We start from the raw sequence: 27,159 nt of genomic DNA, 5'->3' as shown, positions 1-27,159 counted from the left end.
GTGTTTTTTCATGCTATATTGCAGCAGTCGACAGTAACTAGAAGTGTTCGCTGCCAGAGGAGATGCAGGCAACGAGCAGCTCAAGGGTACAACTGTGTTTTCTCAACATGCGTTTGAAGGTATTAGTGGCACCACCGCTTAAACATGTCGGTGGAGAGAAGCTTGTTTGGCTTCACTCACATTATTAGGGGTTTACAAGTTCTGCTGTTATTTCACCATTTGTGAGATTGCTGCTGGCTGGGAAATTACAATAAAACCAAAGTTTATAGTCCTCCTGTTGTGAGAGAACTGGATTATAAACTAAATTAAAACAAAACAACTATAAATGTGTGCAGACTAGATGCAGCACTTGTCTTTATAGCTTATTGTTGTAATTTAATTATTGTTGTATGAGTGTAATTCCCATTAGGGAATAAGATACTGTAACAATTAATAGGTCAACTGTGTAAATCTAAGCACAACACTCACAAAATGTGCAGGTATTACATTTTTAGAAAGCTTTTTATTTATTATTAGTAATATTATGTCTGAATCAAACCCCTAAATCTGAACACATCTGTGTGACATACTATACCTTGGGGGAGCATCTTGTAACCCCCATATTCCTCATTTTTATATAATCGTGATCTTACATATAAAGCATGCCTTGTAAGGTATCAGGGGAAAGATTATGATCTGCTGAAAGTTATTTCTCTATCATATATGTATATCATGAATGCATATGAAGATATGAGAATTGTGTTGTATGGTTGTCACTAAAACATACTGTAAGTTGGAGAATCAGCCAGATATTAGCTCCCCAGGGGCAACAGCAAGGAAAGCAACCAACACCCGGGTGGGGTATTAAACAACCCATCAACAACCATTGTCCAGCAAGGGAGCTACAATTCAATGACTCACCTGCATGAGGCCACACCAGGGGAATTGCTCAACCTTGCCTAGAGACTCAGCAATGCCCCCAGACATGCCTGGAGTTGGGCTCCCCAAGCACATAGGACTGAGGTTATAAAACAGACACAGTGGCCAGATGCTTGGCCTCTTTCCTGCCCCCAGTCTAATAGGGTTGAGAGTTTAGACTGCATGCTTATATTTTATACTTTGGTAACCAACTCTGACTTTTTGCCTATCACTTAATATCACTTAAAATCTATCTTTTATAGTCAATAAATTTGTTTTATTGTTTACCTTTACCTGTGAGTTTGTATGAAGTGTGTGGCAAATCTGCTCAGGTTTTGCAAAGGCTGGTGTATATCCACTTTCCATTGATGAAGTGGTGAACCAATTAATAAATCTGCATTGCTCGTCTTGAGCAGTGCAAGACGGTATATTCCTGAGGCGCAAGCCTAGGAGCTGGGGGGATTTGGCTCTAATGCCTTTCTCTGTGTCACTGCTGAGTGGCTCTGGGAGCACTTGTGCAATATAGCTGGGTGTGGGGCTCCACATGCAGTAACAACACCTGGAGGGGTTTGCTGCTGGTCACTAGCAAAACATTGTGAGAGACAGCCCAGGCTGGAGAAAGTTAAGGGGGCACAGCGATCCCACATGTGAGCAGAATAGATGGAGCACTTGTCTTCATAGCTTATTTTTGTAATTTAATTATTGTTGTATCAGTGGGGGCAAAAGACCTATCTGGCTTCAAGATTAAACTTGATAAATTTATGAAGGAGATGGTATGATGGGATAACATGATATTGGCAATTAATTGATCTTTAAATATTCCTGGTAAATAGGCCCAATGGCCTGTGATGGGATATTAGATGGGATGGGATCTGAGTTACTACAGAGAATTCTTTCCTGGGTATCTGGCTGGTGAATCTTGCCCACATGCTCAGGGTTCAGCTGATCTCCATATTTGGGGTTGGGAAGGAATTTTCCTCCAGGGCAGATTGGAAGAGGCCCTGGGGGGTTTTCGCCTTCCTCTGTAACATGGGGCACGGGTCACTTGCTGGAGAATTCTCTGCAGCTTGAAGTCTTTAAACCATGATTTGAGGACTTCAATAGCTCAGACATAGGTGAGAGGTTTATTGCAGGAGTGGGTGGGTGAGATTCTGTGACCTGCATTGTGCAGGAGTTCAGACTAGATGATCCTAATAGCCCCTTCTGACCTTAAAATCTATGAATCTATTAGGGAATAAGATACTGTAATGATGAAAAATTAACAGGTCAACTTTGGAAATGTAAGTACAACAAACTTGCAAAATATGCAGGTATTACATTTTTTCAAAGCTTTTTATGTATTATTAATATTATGTCTGAACCAAAACCCTAAATATGAATACGTCTGAACTTTGCGAGATTTGGAATTTGAAACTAGTTCAGATTTGGATTTTCAGTTTATACCGATATTTATAAAAGGCAGAATCAGAAATTTCATTCTGAACTCCCCTGGACTTTGAGTGGGTGAAAATTCAGATTATGATCTAGACTCTATTCTTCATCTTACATTTGTCTGATATTACTAGGCTATTTTCAATGAGAAGTCTGTGTCCAGGTAGGTATTAGCTAGGAGAGAGTCTTCCAGATATTCCAAATAAGTATGCTGCCAAATACTAAAATATTGTCCCCTGTTCTGCTGCTTTAAATATACATTACCTTGATGTTGGTTTCCTTGCTCCAGTCTTCTGTTACTGGAGTTTTTTGAACTCTGCAACCCCCATATACAGATCATTCTTGCATATGAAAGGAGGATCTGAGCTATGTCTAAATATCTTTTATTCATCACTATTTGCTGACCAGTAATCTAAGTAGGAGTTCATTTTCTGTGTCCTCACCTAGTATGTTGCAAATGGCGTTTGTAACCTGTTGCCAAAACCATTTTTTTCCTTGGAGCAAGGCCAAAAAATAAAAAACAGGCATCTCCATCATTCTTCCAGAAAGTTTGCATGAATGTAAGTTTTGTGAGGATGAAATATCAGGTTTGGGTAAGGTGACAGTGAGCCCAGAGGGTAATGGCTTGTAGAAAGTGGTGTTGGAGAGCTGCCGAGCAGCCTCTTGTTCATATTCCGACCTATTCATGATGACGACAGCACCTCCTTTGTCAGCCTTTTTGATGATGATGTCAGAGTTGTTTCTGAGGCTGTGGATGGCATTATGTTCTGTACGGCCGAGGTTATGGGGCAAGTGATGCTGCTTTTCTACAATTTCAGCCCGTGCACGTGGCTTCACGTATGACTTCTACATAGAGTGCTTCAGCGGAAGCACTCTATGTAGAAGTCCAGTCTGTTGTTTCGACCTTCAGGAGGAGTCCACCCAGAATCTTTCTTTTTGTAGTCTTGGTAGTCTGTGGGTTAGTATGTTGTTCAGAGGCGTGTTGGAAATAAAGCCCTCCAGTATATCATCAAGGATCTACAACCTATCCTGAAGGACGACCCATCATTCTCACAGATCTTGGGAGACAGGCCAGTCCTTGCTTACAGACAGCCCCCCAACCTGAAGCAAATACTCACCAGCAACCACACACCACACAACAGAACCACTAACCCAGGAACCTATCCTTGCAACAAAGCCTGTTGCCAACTGTGCCCACATATCTGTTCAAAGGACACCATCATAGGGCCTAATCACATCAGCCACACTATCAGAGGCTCGTTCACCTGCACATCTACCAATGTGATATATGCCATCATGTGCCAGCAATGCCCCTCTGCCATGTACATTGGTCAAACTGGACAGTCTCTACGTAAAAGAATCAGTGGACACAAATCAGACGTCAAGAATTATAACATTCAAAAACCAGTTGGAGAACACTTCAATCTCTCTGGTCACTCGATTACAGACCTAAAAGTGGCAATTCTTCAACAAAAAAACTTCAAAAACAGACTCCAACGAGAGACTGCTGAATTGGAATTAATTTGCAAACTGGATACAATTAACTTAGCCTTGAATAAAGAGTGGGAGTGGATGGGTCATTACACACAATAAAACTATTTCCCCATGTTTATTTCCCCCCCCCCTCGCCCCACTGTTCCTCAGATGTTCTTGTCAACTGCTGGAAATGGCCCACCTTGATTATCACTACAAAAGGTTTTTTCCCCCCAGCTCTCCTGCTCGTAATAGCTCACCTTAAGTGATCACTTTCATTACAGTGTGTATGGTAACACCCATTGTTTCATGTTCTCTATGTATATAAATCTCCTAACTGTATTTTCCACTGAATGCATCCGATGAAGTGAGCTGTAGCTCACGAAAGCTTATGCTCAAATAAATGTGTTAGTCTCTAAGGTGCCACAAGTACTCTTTTTCTTTCTGAGATTTGTGTATCCTTTCCTTCCACATAGTGTGGCAAGGTACCTTCTCGATCTCACCAGCCTCAGCTGTTTTTAGCCTTGGTGAGACGGGCTTGGGTAAAACAGTCCTTCTAGGATGCACAAGGGCAGTCCATTCCTTCTCTCAGCCAGTCTTTTATGCTTGTTTTTCTTCCCTTTTGGGAGGGAACGCAGCCTTCCCTCGTGGTGAGAGTCACTGTCTTGCTGCTCCTAGCCTACTGGCAGCTTGACTCCTTCTCTCTCTCTTCCCCCCTCTTCTCTCAACAAGGGAAGGTTTAAAAAGGTCTCAGGCAGCCCTTAGTTGGCATCAGCTCTGATCCTAATTGACCTCAGGTAACTCCCTCTCAGCTGATCTTAATTGATTCTCTGGTAACCCCTTCTCAACTGAACCTGATTGACCTGTAGTTACCCCTCCCCAGTTGATAGGGAGGAGGGCCTTTTAACCTTCTGGGAATGTTTTCTACACCCCGCTCCCCCCCAGCTGTCTGCCTGAGTTTATCACAATAGACACAGCCCATGTTCTCCAGGAGATCCAATTAGAAACCATATATTTTCCACCAAAAGAAGGCTGTGCTATGCAAAAAATCAAGATACCATGCAAAATAGCTTTGTATGGATCTGTTTTCCTGTTTAGGAAGGAACTGCGACTTGGGACATTTGGGTTTAATTTCCAATTCTGCTGCAGACTCCCTGTATGAAAGGCAAGTCACGCCTCCATTCACCATCTATAAAATAGGGATAATAGTACTTCCTTTCTCCCACTCTTTGTCTGTGTGGTGAATTCAGGCTCTTTGGGGCAAGGTCTGGGGCAACAAGTACAAAGGGGCCTCAATCTTGTTTGGGGACTCAGGGTGTTACTAAAAAGAAAAGGAGTACTAGTGGCACCTTAGAGACTAACCAATTTATTTGAGCATAAGCTTTCGTGAGCTACAGCTCACTTCTGTAATACAAATAATGCTGAATAATGAAATAAATAAAACCAAATTAGTGACTGCTTGTTAGTTAGGGTAGGTTTAGGGACAACAGATGTGTCACATAAAGTGAATTTTAAAAAGTACTAAATTAAGTTTTCTGGGCCATAATGAGATATTAGGTTACATTAATTAATATTTGTATAGTGGTTAGAAAATGTAAAGTGCTAAGTATTAATGTCTCTGGCAAACAGTTTTGAACATTCTGTTTTTGTGAGTAGAAATATTCTTGGCAATTCCAATATTCAGTATTTTTTCCTATTTAGTATCATTTTTATTTGCATTTGTTTATTTGTATAATTTCTACACCTTACCAGATTGATTGATTATATTTTAAAAAGCAGTCTGCCTCTTCCTCCCTATACTTCTTTTTTACATCCCTACTTAACCACATCATCCTTTTTCCCATTTCTGAGTTTAGAGTTATTTCAGGAGAATTTCAGTTGACACCTTTCCATGTGTCAGGTAAAAGTTTTCTTCTTTTCTGCGATAGGTTTCCTACAATTCATAGAATTCTGGTCAACACACACATTGGTTCAAATTATTCCAATAATATCATACTTATCTTTGAAATGAAGTCATTTACATTCAGCAATAATATTGTATATGCTCCTATTTACACAGAAGATATTCACCGTTGCTTTATCTTTGGACTAACTCATAACCATGTTAACCACTGGATGTATTTTCTAGGGATTAAAGAGTCTCCCTTTAAATTCTTTTTCAACTCTTTAACTAACTACTGCCAAGGTAATTTTCCATGTTAGCAGTGGATTTGTTATAGATGTGAAGCAGCTCTTGTTTCCTCTGTTACTCTTTATTTTGTATGCCAGCTACATGATAATTCAACCAAAACTTTTGTCCCAGCCACGGGTAGCCAAATATTCACTCACCCTCAAGATCCTCCTCATGAACTACTTACCATTTATGTTCTGCATTAACAACTCAAGAGAAGTTGTGCTGGTATTTAGGCATGTAGCTACCATTAGTGATGCACATAAATCTCCAACAATATACTCCCCCCGCCTCCCCAAAAAAGTAAAATCAGCAACAATGCTATGTGTAGCTCTTCTCTTCTTGGTCATCATCATTGCCCCCGACAGTGTCTGAATGACTGAGTTTTCCATTCATAATTCTGCTATTTGCCAGTTTAATTAAGTCAATATTCCCAGTGAATTTAGCCCAAAGATGCTGCTAATACATGGATATGCAAGGCAGAGAATGAACACTGAGATAGCCAGCAACTCAGATAGCACGGGGAAGACTGTGAGCGAAGAGGTGCACCTCACTGGGGAAAGCATCTGTTAGACAATACAAATGTTCTCCTTATTATATCATTTTGCCTTCATTTTTAGTTGACATTGAAAAATTGTATTCTCCTGCTACCATGTTACTGCTGACAGTCTCCAAATCCCTAATTCATCTTTAGTAAGACCACTGCTTGCTAGTTAACTTGTTTCTTCCACGGTGAATGTGACCTTCTGGGAGAATGGATAGCACCTAATGACTATCAGGATGCACTGCTTTTGACACACTGGGTTGGGCACTCATTCCGTTGGCTAGATGTCTTTCAATCGGCATTTCTTTTGGTGTCCTGGACCTGGGGGAATACTGCTGTCTGCTCTCCCCTCTCCTCCCTCAAACTGGCAATGAGCCCTGACTTTAAAAAAACATCTGGCTTATTCAGAGACCAGTTAGATAGTAATTGTTAAGAGATGCCTACTCCATCTGTACTTACAAGATTACAAGTTGTCTTCACAAATTAAATATGTCCCGTCTGTTTTTCTGCCTTAGCATCTCATACCATCGCAGGAAAAGCAGCATTTGATAAAATGGAGCCTGAAGCCAGGAGGCACTAAAACCAACACACATCACACCCAAGATCCCTGGGAATGTAGAAAATGTAACTTGTGTTTCTTCAAAAGAAAGATTTTTGAAAAGTTTCTATAAAGTAGCTGTTTCCGTTTTAGATATGGACAGTAATCCAGGGCTTAGACTTGAGGCTATGTCTACACTTACAGCGGATCAAGGCTGCTGCAGTCGATGCAGCAAGCGTCGATTTAGTGGATCTAGTGCTCTCTGATCGACTCCGGTACTCCACTGGAACAGGAGAAGTAAGGTACGTTGACAGGAGCGCAGCTCCCATCGACGCAGCACCGTGTAGACACCGCAGTAAGTCAACCTAAGCTACGTCGACTCCAGCTACATTATTCACGTAGCTGGAGTAGCGTAACTTAGGTCAATTTACCCCAGCAGTGTAGACAAGGTCTCGGTGCAGAACAACCTGGAGAGATTTTTGTTTTCTTATCCTCTTGGCATCTCAGCTAAAGTTAGGAGAAATAAATTATATGAATATTAGTATAATGGGAATGGATGTGGAGGGGGCCAAAAAGGAACATTAGTAAATAGATGTGAGGATAAATCCTGGCCACTTTACGCATGTGACTGTTGGCATGGACGTCGCTGGAAATTCTTGTATAAGACAAGGAGGATTGGGTCCAGTGTACACATGGGTGTTACTAAACAGAAGTCAGAGAAAGTAACACAAAGAAAGTACCTCATAAATGTTCACAGGCAAATGAGCCAGTTGATATTTTGGGTACTTGAAACCTGTTTGTGAACTGTTGGATACTGGTATTTAGGATGTCATACTACCCTTCAGATTTGGTACTTTCAGAAAGGACATCAGAGCACCAGCTAATGCTAGTTAGCCAATGCTCTGATGCTATTTGTGGAATCAGGTTTATTTGAGTTAGTTCTACTAATGGAATTGGGATGACACCATGGCATTTTCTCTTCCTCCCTCTGCCTGACTGAAATGCCTGCTGACTAGTAATACTTTTAATCCAAAATTTTTCAAAATGGCTGCTAATTTTGAAAAAAGAAAAGGAGTACTTGTGGCACCTTAGAGACTAACCAATTTATTTGAGCATGAGCTTTCGTGAGCTACAGCTCACTTCATCGGATGCATACCGTGGAAACTGCAGCAGACTTTATATACACACAGAGAATATGAAACAATACCTCCTCCCACCCCACTGTCCTGCTGGTAATAGCTTATCTAAAGTGATCATCAGGTTGGGCCATTTCCAGCACAAATCCAGGTTTTCTCACCCTCCACCCCCCCACACACAAATTCACTCTCCTGCTGGTGATAGCCCATCCAAAGTGACAACTCTTTACAACCTGGATTTGTGCAGGAAATGGCCCAACTTGATTATCATGCACATTGTGTAAAGAGTTGTCACTTTGGATGGGCTATCACTAGCAGGAGAGTGAATTTGTGTGTGTGGGGGGGTGGAGGGTGAGAAAACCTGGATTTGTGCTGGAAATGGCCCAACCTGATGATCACTTTAGATAAGCTATTACCAGCAGGACAGTGGGGTGGGAGGAGGTATTGTTTCATATTCTCTGTGTGTATATAAAGTCTGCTGCAGTTTCCACGGTATGCATCCAATGAAGTGAGCTGTAGCTCACGAAAGCTCATGCTCAAATAAATTGGTTAGTCTCAAAGGTGCCACAAGTACTCCTTTTCTTTTTGCGAATACAGACTAACACGGCTGTTACTCTGAAACCTGCTAATTTTGAGTACTTCAATTTTTGGGAGCTGCCTAATTGTCTCTATCTGGGCACCAAAATCAGAGGCATGCTAGTTCAGTGAACACTTAGGAAAATTTTGTCATAGAGAATACTCAGCCATAAAGCGGAAAAAATACATGAATATGCTTCACTTGGAGGAATGTATATTATCATCGCTGGGTTTAGTTACAGCAGCATACCATTACTGGGCCATGCTCACTAGCACAATGCAGTTGCCAGTAGAAATTTACAGGTGGATCTGATGTTGACTGGAGCTGGATGATGAGTGTAAAGTAATTTTATTTAATTTAATTGAAAATGAATGTGGTTTGACTGTGTTCTTGCACCTTTAAACTTCACCATTCGTAGATATTTTGGAAGACATGTTTACTGATAGGAATATTAATAGAAAATCAATTTTTAAGCAGATACTGGAGTATTTGCACCAGAAATCTGATTCTTACTCATTTAGTTATGGAACAGAAGTATAATTTAGGTTTGTGTGTCACAGAGCCACAGGATCTGTGCTATGCCCTGGCTTTTAAACAGCTCCTTAGAGGAAGCCATTAAGTGTGCCAGATTGCCAAGGTGTCCCACTTTTCCTTAACGGTAGACTATCCTGCCTCAATGCCTCTGAGCCTGTGCCTCTAGTCTGCAGTGCTCCTGTTTCGCACCATGAGCTCTGGCCAACAAGTCCAACTGAGATAGATTCCTGTTAAGAGATTTTCACCCTCTGCAGGGACCAATGCAAGTCAGCAAGTATTTTCAGTGACATCAGGCAGCCTTTTCAAAACAGACTAGAGTTTATTAAAAAAAGGAGTACTTGTGGCACCTTAGAGACTAACCAATTTATTTGAGCATGAGCTTTCGTGAGCTACAGCTCACTTCATCAGATGTTTACCGTGGAAACTGCAGCAGACTTTATATACACACAGAAATCATGAAACAATACCTCCTCCCACCCCACTGTCCTGCTGGTAATAGCTTATCTAAAGTGATCAACAGGTGGGCCATTTCCAGCACAAATCCAGGTTTTCTCACCCTCCACCCCCCCACACAAATTCACTCTCCTGCTGGTGCTAGCCCATCCAAAGTGACAACTCTTTACATAATCAAGTCGGGCTATTTCCTGCATAGATCAAGGTTTTCTCACATCCCCCCCACCCCCATACACACACAAACTCACTCTCCTGCTGGTAATAGCTCATCTAAACTGACCATTCTCCAGGTTTAAATCCAAGTTAAACCAGAACATCTGGGGGAGGGGGGGTAGGAAAAAACAAGAGGAAACAGGCTACCTTGCATAATGACTTAGCCACTCCCAGTCTCTATTTAAGCCTAAATTAATTGTATCCAATTTGCAAATGAATTCCAATTCAGCAGTTTCTCGCTGGAGTCTGGATTTGAAGTTTTTTTGTTTTAAGATAGCGACCTTCATGTCTGTGATTGCGTGACCAGAGAGATTGAAGTGTTCTCCGACTGGTTTATGAATGTTATAATTCTTGACATCTGATTTGTGTCCATTTATTCTTTTACGTAGAGACTGTCCAGTTTGACCAATGTACATGGCAGAGGGGCATCCATAAACCTGGAAATCCTGGGCGCCCCATCATCTCAGGCATTGACACCCTGACAGCAGGATTGTCTGGCTATGTAGACTCCCTCCTCAGGCCCTACGCTACCAGCACTCCCAGCTACCTTCGAGACACCACTGACTTCCTGAGGAAACTTCAATCCATCGGTGATCTTCCTGATAACACCATCCTGGCTACTATGGATGTAGAAGCCCTCTACACCAACATTCCACACAAAGATGGACTACAAGCCGTCAAGAACACTATCCCCGATAATGTCACGGCTAACCTGGTGGCTGAACTTTGTGACTTTGTCCTTACCCATAACTATTTCACATTTGGGGACAATGTATACCTTCAGATCAGCGGCACTGCTATGGGTACCCGCATGGCCCCACAGTATGCCAACATTTTTATGGCTGATTTAGAACAACGCTTCCTCAGCTCTCGTCCCCTAAAGCCCCTACTCTACTTGCGCTATATTGATGACATCTTCATCATCTGGACCCATGGAAAAGAAGCCCTTGAGGAATTCCACCATGATTTCAACAATTTCCATCCCACCACCAACCTCAGCCTGGTCCAGTCCACACAAGAGATCCACTTCCTGGACACTACAGTGCTAATAAACAATGGCCACATAAACACCACCCTATACCGGAAACCTACTGACCGCTATTCCTACCTGCATGCCTCCAGCTTTCACCCTGACCACACCACACGATCCATCGTCTACAGCCAAGCTCTGCGATACAACCGCATTTGCTCCAACCCCTCAGACAGAGACAAACACCTACAAGATCTCTGTCAAGCTTTCTTACAACTACAATACCCACCTGCAGAAGTAAAGAAACAGATTGATAGAGCCAGAAGAGTTCCCAGAAGTTACCTACTACAGGACAGGCCTAACAAAGAAAATAACAGAACGCCACTAGCCGTCACCTTCAGCCCCCAACTAAAACCCCTCCAACGCATTATTAAGGATCTACAACCTATCCTAAAGGATGACCCAACGCTCTCACAAGTCTTGGGAGACAGGCCAGTCCTTGCCTACAGACAGCCCCGCAACCTGAAGCAAATACTCACCAACAACCACATACCACACAACAGAACCACTAACCCAGGAACTTATCCTTGCAACAAAGCCCGTTGCCAATTGTGCCCACATATCTATTCAGGGGACACCATCACAGGGCCTAATAACATCAGCCACACTATCAGAGGCTCGTTCACCTGCACATCCACCAATGTGATATATGCCATCATGTGCCAGCAATGCCCCTCTGCCATGTACATTGGTCAAACTGGACAGTCTCTACGTAAAAGAATAAATGGACACAAATCAGATGTCAAGAATTATAACATTCATAAACCAGTCGGAGAACACTTCAATCTCTCTGGTCACGCAATCACAGACATGAAGGTCGCTATCTTAAAACAAAAAAACTTCAAATCCAGACTCCAGCGAGAAACTGCTGAATTGGAATTCATTTGCAAATTGGATACAATTAATTTAGGCTTAAATAGAGACTGGGAGTGGCTAAGTCATTATGCAAGGTAGCCTGTTTCCTCTTGTTTTTTCCTACCCCCCCCCCCCAGATGTTCTGGTTTAACTTGGATTTAAACCTGGAGAATGGTCAGTTTAGATGAGCTATTACCAGCAGGAGAGTGAGTTTGTGTGTGTATGGGGGTGGGGGGGATGTGAGAAAACCTTGATCTATGCAGGAAATAGCCCGACTTGATTATGTAAAGAGTTGTCACTTTGGATGGGCTAGCACCAGCAGGAGAGTGAATTTGTGTGGGGGGGTGGAGGGTGAGAAAACCTGGATTTGTGCTGGAAATGGCCCACCTGTTGATCACTTTAGATAAGCTATTACCAGCAGGACAGTGGGGTGGGAGGAGGTATTGTTTCATGATTTCTGTGTGTATATAAAGTCTGCTGCAGTTTCCACGGTAAACATCTGATGAAGTGAGCTGTAGCTCACGAAAGCTCATGCTCAAATAAATTGGTTAGTCTCTAAGGTGCCACAAGTACTCCTTTTCTTTTTGCGAATACAGACTAACACGGCTGTTCCTCTGAAACCTAGAGTTTATTAGTTCACTGGAATACAGCAGTGAAAGTTCTCAGGTTAGCATAGAAAAGCAGAGGTTAAGACATGGTCCATACAGGCCAAAGCCAGGACTCCCTCAAGCTATGCTGCTATAGGAACCATCTTGGTTTCCTTTCTCTCTGTCTCTGTCCCTTTCTGTCAGTCCCAGGCAAGCACTTCTGTTTCTCTTAAAAGGCCAGCTGTCATCCTAGCTTCCTGTCACCTCTCGGTCTATAGTTGTCCTCCTGCAGGACCCCTGCTGAGTTCACATGTCCCACCTGCTGGAGTTTCCCATTGTTAGGTGTAAGTTGTTTAATCCTTGGGGTTCCCATTGTCTTTCTGGATCCTACTTCGATATGGGTTGGTTTCAACCAGTCCTTACTGACCCAGGCATACCACCCCAGAGAGTTTTGTGATGCAAACACCTCATGTGTCCCGCTTTGCCCCAGAAGCAGCATTTTAACTCTTCTGCACCCACTGGGTAACAATTCCAAATCAAATAAATCATTGTTATGCATATCATTCAAAAAATATTCTAGAAAATTCCCCCTTTGTCATGTGCCCAACTAAAACTGCTGTAATTTTGAATTTCAAATATCAAGCACAACAAACTGCTTGTAAACAATCTGCAGCACAAAATTCATTAATACAGAGTGAAATTCATCCTGGTGTAGAGGGCCAGCCCAGATTGTAGGTGGGAATTCAGTGGTGTATAGGTCTTCTGCTCTAGGGCTTCAACACAGGGTTGAGTTTCACGCTTAAAGTATTAGACAAATATGTCTGCATAATGTGTATATTTGAGAGTTGTTCTGTATGTTTGGACAATGTGCAAAGAGGGAAAAAAAGTAATACCTGTTGAATAAATTATTCACCCAGCTCAAGTTCTGAGCACAGTATTCTTTCACTGCTGTTTGACATCACATCAGGCAGAAGCTTGGAATACCAAAAATAGTTTTCATGCATAAAGGGATGCTTTAAAATTACAGAGCAGCTAAGCAACAAAAAATACACAGTTCGTACCAAGCTTCAGCTTCTTGTTTGATGCTCCAGCCAAAAATGACTTATTTATTCAAAATGAAATACTGTAGGCGGTTAATCCTGAAACCACCAGGGATCCTGAACAATATGGCAGCACAAGGCAGACACAGCAAGTGGGAACATCTGTTGCCATGCCAACCTTTTAATTTAAAGCTACAACAGAGCAAACGCTATCACATATTAAATATGAGTTCCCACAATGGTAATATTGTTCATGGTACTGTCTGTTTGCTCATGTGGAGGAGTGTTTGGGACCTGAAACACCCATCAGAAACCAAAGAGGTGCCAGAGCCCACCCCCCGAACCCCTCCTGCTGCCGAACCCCTGCCGCCTTAGCCCCCTGCCGCATCCCTCCTGCATCCCAACCCCCTGCCCTGAGCCACCTGCTGCACCCCGAACCCCTCCTGGGAATGGGGGCAGGGAAGGGGTGGGAAGAGGTGGGGCAGGAGCAGGGCCTCATGGAAGGGGTGGAGTGGGGGCAGGGCCGGGGCAGCAGGGGGTGGGGTGCCAGTGATGCGGCCCTCGGACCAATGTACTAATCCTCATGTGGCCCTCGTGCTCATTTGAGTTTGAGACCCTGGTCTAACTGAATTAATTTAAAAAAATTACAATATTCAGATAGGTTTTGTTTTTCACTCACCTTAATTGTCTGAGCTTAGGGAGGAATCTGGAAGACTTGGGAATGCTTTAGGGTTCATTAAGGATCTGATTGTCAGAAGTGCAGAGCATACACAACTCCTGTTCCCATGAATGCGAGCAGTGGGTGCCCAGCAACTCTGAAAATCATGCCTAAACTCTCTTCTGTAATTTTGAAAACAAGAAGAATAGAGGAATCTGCATGTTCTCATTTAGGCATGTCTTTGATTGGACTGTTCTTATGTTAACAAGCTGTTATTATGCCCCCATATAAATATGTCATTCTTCTTTTAGAATTGCTTTTGCAAGACACAGATGGAGTCGTGCATAAAAATATTGTGGAAGAACTTAGCCCAAATGCAAAATTAATATTTGAATAGGGTCTAAAAGGTCTTAGTATAAGCCATTGAAAATGTTTATATTACTGTAGACACAGTATTGAAATATAGCGTGGTTAAGTGGATAGGATGCTGGACTGGAACTGGGGAGACCTGACTTCTGTTCTTGGCTCTAGTCTGCTGTGTGACCTCGGGCAAGTCACTTCACCTCTCGGGGTCTCTGTTTCCCTCCCACCTTTTGTCTATTTAGATTGCAAGCTCTTTGGGGCAAGAACTGTCTTACTATGTATTGGCAAAGCTCCTAGCACAATAATTTGCAGACTGTGGATGCTACTTTAATCCTAAACAGTTGTAATTTATATGTACAATTATAGCTCAAATCCTATCAAAATACCCACTTCTGAAATGATTCCTACAAAATTACCCAAAAATTAATGCTAGGCTGAGCAGAGTTGGGGAACAATTTAATTTTATAAATAAAATCCAGTTTATTAGGGTTTGGACCCATCAAGCTGTACATATCGCTAACCCATGTAAATGTATAATCTTCTTACTGGTACCCTCAGCCTCCCTCCATCCCTTCCCTGCCAATATTTGTTACACAACTTTGTTGCATCGTGATTCAAATTGGAATGTAAATTCTTACTTTGTTCGTATGCTATCTAGCACAATAAGGGCCTGATCCTGATTGTGTTTTTGGGGACTACTACAATATAATAGTAATAACAAGGGCATGCTTATATTGAGTGAGGAAAACACATCTTCATGCCACATAGCTCTGAGGATCAGAATAATTGGGCTCTGCTTCCCAGACCCTTTAAAAGATAGGAGGCCAAATCTTTTGCTAGTTGGAACTGGATCAGCTCTATTAACTTCAACTGAGTATGCCAATTTATGTCAGCAGAGAAGTTGGCCCATGGAGTCTTTCACCATGAACATTCATATTGCAGCTCTGAAATCTTCAGGAGATTTTCCTATTGCTTGGCAAGTACCTACTCTGTGGTGTCTGGAGTAGCCATGACTCTATAGCAGTAGCGTGTTTCTTTTTATTTTGTTTGTTAGTGATCCCCAGTTTTCATTTTCTTTCATTTGAAATGAATAGAAATACATTCTAAGGTTAGAATCTTTTAAAAAGGCCTAGTGTGGACTACAAGCTTTTGAACCTTGCAGAATCCTTATGGTATGGCAGTGCTTAGAGAGAGAAGAGAAGTACAACAATTAAAAAAAATCCTTCTATTTAGAAAAGTATTTTTGGCCTTATTGCCAAAGCAACAGGGACTTTACATCATAAAAGATATTACCAATCAACAGGAATTAAACTAAAAAATCTATTGTGTGTAGGTGGATAATACACGGTCAGTGTGTGTGTGGAACGTACTCAGAAACTTGTAGCAGGCGCACTCAGCACCAAACAGAATCCAGCACTATGTTGCTGACAGGTAAAGTGCCATCAGAGAATTAAGACACATGACACTCATTTTATTTTATTTGCTTTTTTACAGAATGATTCACCATAGTATCTGATCACCTCACATACATCAATAAATCTACCTTCACAACATCCTCAATAGGTAAGGAGGTATTATTGTCCCCATTTTACTGACAAGGAGTTGAGGCACAGAGATTGTAAGTTGTTTGGGGCTGTCTTTTTGTTATGTGTTTGTACAGATTCAAGCCTTGGGGCCTGATGCATGATTAGGGTCACTAGGCACAACTGCAATATAAATAATAATAAATATAAAGTGACTTGCCCAAACTCCCACTGAGTCTGTGACTGAGTCAGGAACCACAACTAGGATATCCAATGCCTTAGTCACAAGACCAGCCTTTCCACTGGGCTAGTATTTGTAAGGCCAATCATAGCACACAGAGAAGATGGGGGAGGTAATATTTTTCATTCGCCCAACTTCTGTTGGTGACCTGAAGGAGAGCTCTATGTAAGTTTGAAAGCTTGTCTCTCTCACCAACAGAATTCGGTCCAATAAAAGATATTACCTCTCTCTAATATTCTGGGACCCACATGGTTACAACAGTACTACATACAATAATGTAAATTGCATACAGAACATGGTCCCCATAGTAGCCTCTTCCTCCGTCCCCTCCTTGGCCACCATCCAAAGCTTATCCCAAGTGGAGGGGATCTTTACAAAAGCTTCAACAACACCCCAGAGCAGGGGGAGGTAGTTAGCCAAGATCCCAAACCATCCTTTTTCCTATTTAGGTCTAATATTTTGTGTCTTATGGCCCAAGCAGCACTGAGGTGCAGCAGATTCACAGCGTTGAGAGCAATTAGATGTCAGCAAGTCCAGACTCTGTAAACTGTTTTGTGGGGCTGGGAGATTGACTGTTGGTTTAGTGGGAAAAGGGGGTAATAGATGAGCCCTGAGAACACATTCTCAGCCTTAGGCAACAGTGACATCAGAGCACACACTTCATAATCCATCAGTAGACATTGCCCTTGTGCCCTCAGGCTCCAATGCTTTCCATCTGAACATCAGCAGAAAAAGTGGGAGAAACCTCAGGGCCCCAGTATCCTCACAGCCCCTGCATGGGGCAGGCACTCAGCAGCCCAGGGAGAGGGGGTCTTCCCTACAGCAAGCAGCTTCTGAGGACATTTTGGAGACGTGCTGTGGGGATAGTTTGTGTAGACATGGATAGGGAGGAAAAAGCAAATGATCCAACTAGAGATAGTTTAAAAAACATCTAATTTCAAAAAAATTTTGACGAAAAAGACAAACTGTTTGCAACCTTTTTTCCCCATTTTTCATCCAGCTCTTGATCCAGCAAATAAATTGGAAATTAACATAAAATAAAACCCTTTTATGCATGCACTGCTTCTAGAAGCTGATTTGGGAACTGTGGGATAGGTACCCAGAAGGCATTTCAAGCAACTGAAGTTGTTTAGGTGATTGCTGTTGTGGATGTAGGGCAAAACTTAAACCAATGGCTTGTGTGAATGCACTGAACCATTTGTGCTTAAACCAGTTACAAAGAATTTGATCCGGTCTCTAGTGTAGACAAGACATGAAGCAGGAACCATATCTACCTATATATTTAGCCAGCACTTAGCACCATAGGGCCCCAATCCTGATTGAGGAGTTTGAGCTGTACCATAATATAAGGTCCACAATGCAGTTAGCATCCATACCGTCTCTGCCTTTTCCCTGTGAGACAAGGTGCATGAGGTAATAATTTTTATTGGACCAACTTTTGTTGGTGAGAGAGACAAGCTTTCGAGCTTACCAAGAGCTCTTGCAACACTCATACTTAAGTTTCTACACTGACCTTCCCCACTCCCCCCACAGGGGGAATCTATTATTTTTACCTTTGCTGCTGTTTAGAATTTGCCTAGCAAATGTTGTGGGTGTTGTATTTCAGCCTGTGACAGGTGTGAACACTACACAGGCACCAAAAGGTTAAGGGAGGCTGAGATTGCTAATAACCTCGCTGATTGCACCTGGGGAGGGTGTGGTAAGGTGAGGTGGTGGATGGACTTAAAAAGGAGAGAAGAGGATATAGTGAGTTCCCTCTGTCTGGGGAAGGGCCTGATAAAAGGCTGGAAGGGAAGAGAAGCACACTGTCTGTTCCTGAGGTGAGCCTGAAGGATGATCAGGAGCCTCAGAGGGATAACGACCTGCTTGAAAATCCTGGCAAGACAGAGAACTGTGTCAGCCCTAGACTGTGGGTGGAGTGAGACACAAGCCTGAGAACAGATGTGAGGACTTTGCATTATAGCTGAGGCCTGCCTGTGAGGGAGAGGGACAGCCATGAGACTGATGGGGCTGAAGATCTTGTTGTTTTTATATTTTTGTTGTATGTGTTAAAGGACTGTGTAGCCCTGGAAGGAGTCAGACTCTAATTATCTTGGCTGGAGGGTCAGGCCATTCCTACAGCTGGAATAAGCTGGAGGACATGAGGGAAACGAAGGCAAAGCTGCCATAAGCCACATCCAGCCATGAAGGGGGCGTTCTGAGACGCCAGCTTGGCTACCCAGACCTTTAGCAAGTGATAAGGTGCTGTGATAAGGTGTAAGTACCTCACAATATTTACCCTTACTAGAGCTGGTTGGAAAAACGTTGAGCCAATAATTTTCTGTCAGAAAATGCAAATCATTCAAAATCAAAACAGTGAAATAGAGTTAATTTCCAGAAATTTCATTTTGGAGTAAAACTGGGGGGGGTGTCTCAGCAACATTGAAATATTCCAATTTTGACATTTTCAGAATGGAACATTTTGATTTTTCATTTTGTAGTTTTGCATTGTGTATTATAATATAAAATAAGTCAATATCAAAATGGAATATTTCTGTTTTGTCAAAATGAAATGTTGGATTGATCCAAAGTTAATTTTTGAACTTTCTTCTGTCGAGTACTTTGAAAGTTTTGGGTTTTGTTCCAGTTCGAAACAAAGCCAGCTTTTGAAATCTCTAAATCCTTCTTGAAACAGAACTTCTGTCCTCCACACAGTTCTCTTCCTTACTCCATTCTAGCTATCTTCAGGATGTTATTATTTGTAATCGTTTGGGAGTGAATTACTACAGAATGCAGTAAGGGAGATTTTAATTATACAGAAATCTGAAGGTTATAAATGATATACATGGTATACAGTGCAATCCCATTTATCTGAATGGCCTGGCAGATATCTGAAGCTTTCAGATAACTGGGCATTTGGATGAACTGAAGTGCAATTTTGAGCTGGGCTCTAGCTGCGGGCTATGAGCCAATGAATGGCAGCGCTCTGCAGGTCAGCCTTTGTCCCGCATATCCTGCCTGTCACGGTGCCCAGGCTGCCTGCCTTGGGCTGTGGCTGGATGCAACCCCTCAGGGATGATTGTGGTGTCGGTGAGACCCCCAACTGTCTGGTCACTGGGAGGAGCTGTGTCTCAGGCTGCAGGGCTCCATGATGGGAGAGGAGCATTGGGTAGAGATGTTGCTGTGGATAGCAACTAGTTACATGGGTTGCATTTTGAACTGGACACAGTATTGCAGCCATGGAATCATACTAGGAATGGATTCATTGGTGCACTGGTATAGCATGAATTAGGCTGTTGTAAATTAACTTCCTCCAGCCCTGGGATTCCCTGGCAGGTGGATGCTGTTTTCAGAGGGGATTTTCTTTAAAGGGAAGGATATCACTGGTGTAGTCTGTCCTTGTGAATGTAATGCTTGTGATTTGTAGAGCTACTTTGGGACACGCTGTGGATTTGGATAACTAGGATTTTTGGATAAAAAGAATTTGGATAACTGAGATCGTACTGCATATAGTATCTATGGGAATATTTCTCTTTGTGGTAGAGAAAGCTAGTTCAAGTGGTGACATTTTAAGCTTTTGTATACTTATCAACAAAGAAATAGGTGACCTTCAGGGTTTCTGTTGTTCTCAGGATATTACTTTCACATGCTGCTATATTAATAGGGTTTTTTTTTATATCCGTCCCAGCACTGTGACTCAGAGAGGACTCTCACTCCCACTCTGCACATTGCCCTGAATAAGCATCTTTGCACCTTTTGCAAAGCCAGTGATATTTACAGAAGGGAGCCAGTCAGAAAGGAATGTCACCAGTCTCTTAACCTTCATTCAGGGAAGATTTTATAGTAATAAAACTTTGTACTACTTCAGTGCTTTTCCTCCCAGGATCTCAAAGTGCTCTACATATATGAATTAACCCTGACTGTACCATTGTGAAGTTGGTGGTACCATTCATATTACAGTCGTGCCAACCTGCCTGCTGAATCATACAAATAACAGGCCTTGTTAAAGTCCCAGAAGAAGGGTGGTATGTATTAGGTTCATGGCTGTCTGACCTATTCATCAAGTGGCTTGGCATGGCCGTGGTTGATATGTTTTAAGTGGTCTGAATGGAGAGATTTGGCAAATGCTCTCCTTCCTCAACATTTCATTAATGATTCACCCTTTCCAGAAGGAAATAATAGACAAAAAGGCTGGGGTAGATCCTCTACCCATTTTTGTAACCAGGTGGCTCTGGCTGGCAACACAATTTGTTCTTTAAAAAGAAAAAAGATAACTGAGTTTGATAAGTGCCTTTTTCTGTGTGACCTAGGGCAAAATGCTCACAGTTGGCCTTCCGTCTTCACTCCATCGTAATGGTAGTGTCATGCCTGCCAATCAGCCATGGTACACAAAAAGGCCTTCCTTTAGTAAGTGATATCAAAGACTCCTGATGCCTTTGTTAAATGGATGTCACACTGTCTCTATCACATAGGAATTGTGGGTCAGAGTCTCATTTCAAATCAGTGAGGGAAAGAACAGAAATAAGACAGGAGTCTGATGTACCAAATATATAAGTGGATTAGCTCTGTTCTGCCTTACCCTGATTTCTGGCAAATGGCTTTATAGACCTTAGTTCTACCTCCTTTTAGCTTCAGTCACTCTTACCCTTCCATGTCGGTTCCCCTTCTCCAACCCCACAGTTTCCCACCCTTCTTTTTTGTTTGTTAGAGTATGTTAACCATTAAAAACAATTTGCCAGCTAAGTCACCTCGGGCCAGGAGGAAGTGGTGGTTTTGCCATTCATATCAACGAGAAGTCTCAGTTCTGTGTTCCTGCTAGCATGTGATAAATCAGCACCTCTTACATGAAGAGTATGTCTGTCAGCAAGTACATCCGGCTTCTCCTGGACACAGAGCAAACCCATAATAACATGAAAAATATACCCTGGCAATAAGGGTGCCCATGCGTCTTCTAGTGTTATATATTGTGTTGGAGGAAGGAGGTGGGAGCCAATGTTGAGGTTGATTTCTCTTTCTTTGACTTTCCTCTGGGGACTGCATGTAAGGTTTGAAGCAAGGGATATTGTTCTTGGTAAAGGGATTTCTCTGCTAACCTTTTAATAGCTCTCCACCTTGTACTCTCGTCTTCCGTGTCCAGTTGCTCCATTGCAATAGAATCCTCCGTGTATGATCAGAGGCTGTAAGAAGACAATGTTTTGGCTTCTAAGCAGGAGACTGCCTTCAAGGACCTACATGTTTTCTGGTAGCTGAATCTTAATCAGGGCTCTGCTGGTGTGGAATTGTGGAGTCACAGAGAAGTGCAATGGTTCAGTAGTCATGAACAGATATTTTTGTCTGAATTGCTCCTTAAATTTAGTAGCTCGAGGCTCGTGACAAACGTCTGCACTTCCCACAAATTCTGCTCACTTAAATCTCCTTTCATAGGAATTGCAGCATGGACTCTGACTTGATGCATGTGCCTGTGCTCATTAGCACAATCCTTTTTTATTTTTTTAATTATTTTATTTTATTTTTTTCTTAGGATCAACAAGTTCTGGAGCAAACTGCAGTGCTGCAGCATGTCATTTAGGTGATATATATGGACTGGGCAACGTGAACTGCCAGACTGATGTAGAGTTTAGATCCTGATGCTGCTCTTCCCTGCTCTAATGTAAGCCAATGTGTGTTTTGACTGTGCAAGGAAAAGTAGGACTGTGTCCTTAATGCAGTTCACTGCTGGGATGGCAAGCACTGGCAAAAGTGGTTCTTGTTCATAAAGAACCTGATATCCCTTAAGTATAGGAAGAACTCCGTATTAAAACTTGTAAACTCCTCCTTAGAACTTTTCTCTGCCAAGATGCCTGCAAAATAAAATTATCTGGCATGGGTGAGGCCCGTGGCCATCTGTGGCTATGTACTTATTCAGGTATACCCTCTTTTACAGTTAGTTTGTTCTCTATCCCACCCTTGTTTCCCTGTTCATCTGCTGGCTGCATCTTGTCATAATCCTAAATTGTGAGCTCTCTGGGACAGGGAATGTTTTATTACTTTGCACAGCACTTAGCAAAGCATGCCCCTGTTTAGAGCTTCTGGGTACTGTTGCAAAATAGGTAACGCAGTACCAATGGACTTTAGAGAACCCTGTCTTACATTTCAATATTTCTGTCTTCTGCCCCAGTAACACATGAAAAGATATTGACTGAAGCAAATTCCACAGACTGCTCACGAAAGCTTATGCTCAAATAAATTTGTTAGTCTCTAAGGTGCCACAAGTACGCCTTTTCTTTTTGAAGTTAATTATTGTATTCTGCTCGAAGAAGTCCACCACATTAGCATACCCCAGTGTAACTTGCAAATGAAAGACGATGCTGAATTATTGTAATTTCACTCCATCGTTGTGTGGTTAGGGATGAATTTTGCTTGCTGAAAGTTTGGAGACCAATTCAGCACCTCTTACTCAGCTGCAATGGAATGGGACTCAAATAGAATTTAAATCTGTAGAATTAGGGCCCTACATAAGGCTCATACTGAGCCATTGATTTTTAAGTACAATCTCCCCATTTTTATTTCTGAAAAATAAGGCTGGCAATCTTGTTAGGACACCACCTTATTCAAGTAGCAAATACAGCAACTTTAGATCACACGTGAATATTTTTGGTTTCCTATGTCATTGCTATTTTATTTATTTCACTGTGGTATTTCTTTCCCCAACTGTTTTTAAAATGCATAATTTTATTTTGAAATTCTCACAGCAGAGTTAGGGAAGGGGGGGAGGGTGTGATTAAAAATTCAGCTTATCTAGAATAATTTTTAATATTTCTCCCTAGTGATTTAATCACTGAAATAGCACTGGTTTCAGAGTAGCAGCCGTGTTAGTCTGTATTCGCAAAAAGAAAAGGAGTACTAGTGGCACCTTAGAGACTAACCAATTTATTTGAGCATAAGCTTTCGTGATGCATCTGATGAAGTGAGCTGTAGCTCACGAAAGCTTATGCTCAAATAAATTGGTTAGTCTCTAAGGTGCCACTAGTACTCATTTTCTTTTTAAAATAGCACTGAGGGTGTATAATAAATAGTATTACATCTTCACCTGTTTCCTCAAGCTAGTTGCTCTCTCTCATGCTGAAATACAGTGCAGTAAGGCACAGCTCTTTCATCTTTTATTCTGATTCATCTCAATTCATATTACCCAATAATACAAAAATGATCTGAAAAGGAAACAAAAGTCAGCTTATATTTTCTTTTGCTTTAGCAAAGAATGCTTTAATAGTAGTCGTTTGGAATCCTGAAAAAAACACACATCCAGACTGTAAGGGTTTGCTCTTGTGAATGCTTACGCACCTGAGTCCTCCTCTCTCACATAAAATAGTTTAATTGAAGTCAGTGAAACTACTCGCCTGAGAGAGAATTTTAGGCTCAGGTCTTAATGCTATAAATTTGAAAAAGTGAAACTGCCAGAATAAATAATTAAATGAAGCAAAGGTACCAAAATGCATACTGTATGTTTTTAAATAAAGGTGGGAGGAGATATTTTGTTTAGTAAGTGTGTTTGCTTGATAAATTGTGTATTTATATAGCATGTTTTATATTCAAAGTGCTTAGCACAGGTTAGTCAATCCTCACAACCTCCTTGGCAAAATATAGGCAGAGAGGTTGAGTCATTTGCTCAAGTCCACAGACTGAATCAGTGTCAGGAACAGAAAGCAGGAGTTTTCCAGATTCCAGTTGTGTGCTCAGACTACTTCTCGCTATAAACTGGTTCAATAAATCCATTGAAGAAATATAGTATTTTTCTAAAAATGACCCAATTGTGAGTGGAAGGAAACTAATCCAGATTTAAGCTGTTGTCTGTGGGTGGAGTTATGAGACCTGGAATTGGACCCATTTACAGCAGGGATTAATTTGGCTGATTATGTTTGCATCCACATGACTTCAGCTGGGAGGCAAACTGGAATCCTTGTGTTCAAAGCTAGCAGTTTTCCTGGATGAGTCAAGAAGTAGCCTACCCTTTGCTGAGCCAGAAGGAGCAGGTTCTATCCAGGTTTTATCTGCTTGAAATCACTCTTTGTACATCTTAAACTCAAGAGACATATTGTTACTTGAGCTCTGTAATTTGCTCAGGGGGTTTGTGCACAAATCTTCCACATAATATTTTGAAAATATATCCCTGTAAGTGTAATAATGATGATAATTATCTGCTATTGAAAGTACTTCAGATTTACCTTCAGAAAATACAATCTGCCACATACTGTACTGATCTCTCCATATATACTTACACTCTCTGCCAACAGCACAGAATTTAGCAGACACTGGACTCAATCTTACGTGGTCGTGGCATTGAGAACTCTGGCCTCCATCCACGGAAGCACTTAAGCAGCGCCTAATTTTAATAACAATAGCAATAATAATAATACATAGCTCTTACAGGTCATCAGTGTATTTCAGATCACTTCTCAGTCTTCAATGTATTTATCCTCACAATACCCTGTGAGGGAGGGAAATATAAGTACTGTTATCTCCATTTTACAGATGACGATCTGAAGCACAGAGACTAAATAACTTGCCCAAGGTCACACAGGAAGTCTGTGACAGAGCAAAGCTGGGTCTCCCAAGTTCTGGGCTAGTGCCCCAATAATTGGACCAGCCTTCTTCTTCTCTAACCATGTGAGTAGTACATTCACTTAAATGAGACATACCTAAATGTTTTGCTGGATCAGAGCCAGTGTACTCATCATCTGGCAGGTATGATTTATTAACAACTTTTCTACACTCTCTGCCAAAAGCTCTTTCAGAAATATAGGGGAAGGGCAGCTATCTTAATGGTAGATAATGAAACATCTTTGAAGCAACAGAAACATGAAAAGATCCTTCTTGCACCTCTTGGAAACAACAGGAAAAAGGAAGTGAATAAGAATAAGGAAGTGGATTGTCCAAAAGGATCCAGAGGAAAATGGAGTACTTCAATAGAGACAATAGAAGGAGCTATTTAGTTAAAAAGTGATTACTACTGTAGCTGCAGCCACTCCCAAAACATGAGGTCCAGCGAGAACAGCTATTCCTTCTCCTGAGACCTTTAATGCCATAATCATTAGTTCCACATCCTGGAAAGTAAGACGTGGAGAGAAACAGAGGTGGATTATCAAGGTCAATAGATGGTAATAACCAGCTGTCTAGAGGAAGGACAAGAAAGATGGCATGATCTATATAAACTTTTCAATGCAAGGGACATTACATGCATGATCTCTGCTGTGATTCTCACCCTGAGATCCAGATTCCTACTTGGGTGACCTTTTTTTTTTTTTTTTTTTTTTGGGGTCACCTGACTGACCATATTGTGAGCTGGAGGGACAAGATGAACTACAGTATCACTACTGCTGTGAGTGTGTAAATCTGTTAAGCCTGCCAAAACCAGTCTGTCAGAGGTCTGACATGGAACCAAGTCATTGTTACTCTTGCCTGCTGTCTCCCCCACTCAACTATAGACTACTACAGTGTAGTAACTTTAGAACAGAGTCCCAAGGTTCTAAACTGCTCAAGTTGCACGTGACGAGTGCAGTATAAAAACCTGGATAGGCCAGGTTCACAAGGTTCTTGTCTAACTTCTATGACAAGAGCAGTGAGAGAGGAAAAAGCAGGGAAAAGTTAGAGAGCATTTTCCTTCCTCAGGTAGGGTCAAGGACAATTCGTTTTCAATCTCTCATGAGGGTTTGCTGCTTTTGGCATTGCTTTAGAGAACCAGTGCCTTATATAAGGAAATCCAGGGGACTTACAGAAAGATCTATGGCCTGATCCTCTGCTGCTTCTGTCATAATTTGCACCTGTGCAAAGTGGGCATGAAACATGATCAAATCAGCAAGGTAGTGATTTACAACCAGTTCACATTCCATCTAGGTGGATGTAAATGTTGATACAAGATGCTAGGCTGTAGACAATCAGGCCACTGAAATGACAAAAAAAGGAGGACAGGATTTGCAATAGGGAGCTTCTAAGGAAAAACTGGAATATCCGGCATGAACTCAGACAGGATCAGGGAGTCCACCCACCAACGTGGTGATGAGCAAGCTACATTGTTTGTCCCTTACCCCTCCAGGAGTTCCCTTCTGTGTTGTCATGTTTAATTGCCTACTCCATCTGTTTCAGGGATCCAACAATATCTCTTTATAGGGTCAAACCTAGTGTAAATAAGTGTACTTATTCATTTGGATTATAGTAGTGCCTGGGGGACAGAACTGGAGCTTCATTGTGCTAGGTGCTGTACAGACACACAGTGAGAGATAGTTCTTGCCCTGTGGAGGTTACAGTCTAAACAGACAAAGGGTAGGAGCAGAAACAGGCACAGAGGTTAAATAACTTGCTCAAGGTCACATAGCAGGTCAGTGAGAGCCAGGATAGGATCTATGTCTCCTGAGTCCGTCCAAGTCAACTGCTTAATGTACTGGATCCTAGTGTCTTGCCAAAGGCATTTTCTCCTTCTCTTGAAGTCAGTGGAAATTATTTCAGTTTATTCCAGCTGATAATCTGGCTCCATGTTTTATATGTGTACATTTAATATTGGATATTTTTATTGAAACAACTGTCATGCTGTACATACACTCCCTGTAAAATTAACTCAAATGTAAGACCTGAAAACCTCTAAGAAGGAAACATTATTAAAAGAAAATCCAATTCCAATTGTTTTGTTTCTGCCATCTCTCTTCTGAAATTCAGGGCAGAATCCTGCTTCTGTACTACATTTGTTTCCTCCATAGAAGTGTAAAGATCTTTAATACTGATTGTCTGTGAGTATCACCCCTTATCTCCACCCAGCACCGTCTAGAATGCTGCCCAAATATTTGACATTTGACCCTTCCCACCCCACTTGACGTTCTGGCTGGACAGGTTAATACTAAAATGGTTGTAATCTGGAGCTGGGAAATGGTAATGGGCTTGATAGTAATG

General features: G+C 41.8%; 2 long non-coding RNA genes across 2 annotated transcripts in view; one reads left to right on the top strand and one right to left on the bottom strand.

Annotated features, from left to right (window-relative positions):
• Window positions 1-14,266, bottom strand: part of LOC142073119 (uncharacterized) — a 36,629-nt gene extending 22,363 nt beyond the window's left edge. Inside the window, exon 1 of the long non-coding RNA XR_012669800.1 lies at window positions 14,158-14,266. This is a non-coding gene — a long non-coding RNA (uncharacterized LOC142073119). The remainder of the gene's footprint in view (window positions 1-14,157) is intronic.
• Window positions 1-24,876, top strand: part of LOC142073120 (uncharacterized) — a 46,554-nt gene extending 21,678 nt beyond the window's left edge. Inside the window, exons 2-4 of the long non-coding RNA XR_012669801.1 lie at window positions 15,994-16,062; window positions 21,764-21,892; window positions 24,751-24,876. This is a non-coding gene — a long non-coding RNA (uncharacterized LOC142073120). The remainder of the gene's footprint in view (window positions 1-15,993; window positions 16,063-21,763; window positions 21,893-24,750) is intronic.
• Window positions 24,877-27,159: the final 2,283 nt, after the last annotated feature.

The sequence above is a fragment of the Caretta caretta genome, chromosome 8 (genome assembly GCF_965140235.1).
Source record: "Caretta caretta isolate rCarCar2 chromosome 8, rCarCar1.hap1, whole genome shotgun sequence".
NCBI classification, from domain to species: Eukaryota; Metazoa; Chordata; order Testudines; family Cheloniidae; genus Caretta; species Caretta caretta.
The sequence above is the reverse complement of the archived record's forward strand: the minus strand, read 5'-3'. Positions and strand labels throughout refer to the sequence as shown.